Source organism: Priapulus caudatus, unplaced genomic scaffold (genome assembly GCF_000485595.1).
Source record: "Priapulus caudatus unplaced genomic scaffold, Priapulus_caudatus-5.0.1 Scaffold70, whole genome shotgun sequence".
NCBI classification, from domain to species: Eukaryota; Metazoa; Priapulida; class Priapulimorpha; order Priapulimorphida; family Priapulidae; genus Priapulus; species Priapulus caudatus.
Window position 1 is genome coordinate 530857 of NW_014577131.1, and position 3056 is coordinate 533912.

The 3056-nt window shown below is 42.5% G+C and overlaps 1 protein-coding gene across 1 annotated transcript in view; it reads left to right on the plus strand.

Annotated features, from left to right (window-relative positions):
- Positions 1 to 3056, plus strand: part of LOC106821353 (sodium/potassium/calcium exchanger 3-like) — a 29981-nt gene that overhangs the window by 16445 nt on the left and 10480 nt on the right. The window lies entirely within an intron of this gene.

Genomic DNA, 3056 nt, shown 5'->3' on the forward strand with positions numbered 1-3056 from the left:
TATATATATATATATATATATATATATATATATATATATATATATATATATATATGACTTCAGGACAATGGTATCCCCTGGATAATCACCCCCACCCCCTGGACAAATTCCCCCGGGAAATTACCCCCGAACAATACAGCACACATTTCACTATACAGACTCAAAATGATGATAAATATAATATATAATAAGAAAAACTCAAACAAAATATTTCTGAATATGATTAATTATTTCTGCGTACAGTAAAAACCCGCGTATAAGAACCTAGATTTTTCCAAGTTAGCCTCAATAACTGGTGCTCAATAACTCAATAGCCTCAATAAATGGTGCTTACTGAAAAATTAGGCTCAAAAGGTTCTTAAATAGGTTCTTGAATGGACATACAGTTAAGTACTGTAATGTAGAAACAATACATCTGTTTATTTCTCATGTGCAGACAAGAACTATGTTTCACTGAAGAGACGCTTGTATCCTTGTTTGATAATATTTTACATTTGCAGATATATGTAAATAATGCAGTACTGTGTCTCAATAACAATGCCAGAGTGCTGGCACATTCATCGATATTGTTGAGCTCATCTTTTTTATTTTACCTGTGTTTCTTTTTAAGCCTTCATCTGCATAGAAAATTAAAAACCTACTTTAAAATCTTAGCCTAAAACAGGTTCTTATGTAAAGGGGTCTAATGGGAAATTTTAGTCTAACAGGTTCTTAAAATCTAGGTTCTTATACGCGGGTTTTTACTGTATTCAACATTGAGATTTTCAACACATGGTGATGAATATACGAAAAAATCTAATGGTATGTTTCATTTTCCTTTCAATTTTTTTTTCATTATTAAAATTCAACACAGTAATCTAAATATATAAATAAACCTAAATGCAACGTGCGTAATTGTCCAGGGGTAATTGCCCGGGTGGTAATCGTCCATATATATAACATATTTTACATGAGCTTTCTCAAGTATATATTGGTTTCCTTGCGGCTTTATCTGCTATTTCATTTTACTTTACGCGCCTACGTGAGACGATTAACTATATATATATATATATATATCCACCTATAAACTGAAGAGCAGCCCCCAGGTTCGGTCTCGACTAGTGAGGATAGTATGTAAAACTACACCATCATTGCTCACTTGCTGCTACCAACCAGTCGAGAGCGCCATCTAGTGTGAGGGGGAATAGTGCATATTACCATAGTCTTGTCATTAGATAAATGATATCAGTCATTTCGGGGAGAGGGGGTTAGAGAGGGTGGAAAATATAGCGAAAGTTGTTTGCTGGTGTGTGTGTGTGTGTGTGTGTGTGTTTCTGTGTGTGCGTGCGCGAGTGTGTGTGCGAGCTTGTGTGTGTGCGCACGCATGTGCGCGTGCGCGCGTGTGTGCGTGCGTGCGTGCGTGCGGGTATGTGTATGCGCGCACGTGTGTCTGGAAGAGTCTGTGTTTGTGCAGGCACACGTGTGCTACCATGACTGAATGCGTGTGCGCGCGGTAATGTGTGAATCTGAAAGCGTTTGCTTGTGTGCGCGCGTATGGCAAGCCATTCCCTTCAAAACTGAAATCAGGAATGAAAACAACACAAGTATGAATAGAAACAATACTTTGTAAAATTGAAACGATACTTCAATAAATAGAAAACACACTATGTCAAATGGAAAATGCTTTTGTAAATGAAAACAACACAAGTACGAATAGAAACAATACTTTGTAAAATTGAAATAACTAATTGTACAATAGAAAACATGTCTTTGCGACTATGCACAACTCTGAATGGAATGCACAGTTATGTGAATGAAAAACACGAACGCGAATAAACAGATAACGCGCTCGCGTAGCAACGACCTAGGGCCTATATATATGGCGTGTCACAGAATAGAAACAACACACAAGCCCGAATAGAAAGAACGGAAAGTCTACAAGCACTTCGTGTACGTGTACGTGCGTGTACCCGCGTGCACGTTCGTGTACCCGCGTGTACGTGCGTGTATCTGCGTGTACGTGCGTGTACCCGCGTGTACGTGCGTGTACCTGCGTGTACGTGCGTGTACCCGCGTGTACGTGCGTGTATCTGCGTGTACGTGCGTGTACCCGCGTGTACGTGCGTGTACCTGCGTGTACCTGCGTGTACCCGCGTGTACGTGCGTGTACCCGCGTACACGTGCGTGTATCCGCGTGTACGTGCGTTTATCTGCGTGTACGTGCGTGTACCCGCGTGTACGTGCGTGTATCTGCGTGTACGTGCGTGTACCCGCGTGTACGTGCGTGTACCTGCGTGTACGTGCGTGTACTCGCGTGTACGTGCGTGTATCTGCGTGTACGTGCGTGTACCCGCGTGCACGTGCGTGTACTTCGTGTACCTGCGTGTACCCGCGTGTACGTGCGTGTACCGCGTGCACGTGCGTGTATCCGCGTGTACGTGCGTTTATCTGCGTGTACGTGCGTGTACCCGCGTTTTATTCATAGTTATTCTAGCTTAACAGTTATTAACGTAAGACATAACATACAAACATAAAGATGAGCAAAACATCATTTATAATGTATAAAATAAATGAAGAAATAATAATAATTACTGAAAATACTCAAATATAATAGAGATGTAATAATAATTTTTAATAAAACATATATATTATACAAATGAGTAAGTACATGCCAGTTAATAACTATGTTCTATAGAGTTTATTCAACATGCATCACTGAAAATCCGGTTGCGTTACCTCGCTACAGAGATAATGTATATATTCCATTCGATATGAAACCCCAAATGTCCGGGTCCGATAATGCATGTATTTGTGTGTGAGTGTGCGTGCGTGCGTGCGTGCGTGCGTGCGTGCGTGCGTGCGTGAGTGCGTGCGTGCGTGCGTGCGTGCGCGCGCGCGTGTGCGTGCGCGTGCGCGTGTGCGTGCGTGCGTGCGTGCGTGCGTGCGTGCGTGAGTGCTTGTGTGTGTGTGTGTGTCGTGTGTGTGTGCGAGCGCGCGCGTGTCGTGTCGTGTGTGTGTGTGTGTGTGGTAGGCGGACTACGTACGTACTAACTTACTACGACGACGTACGTACGGTA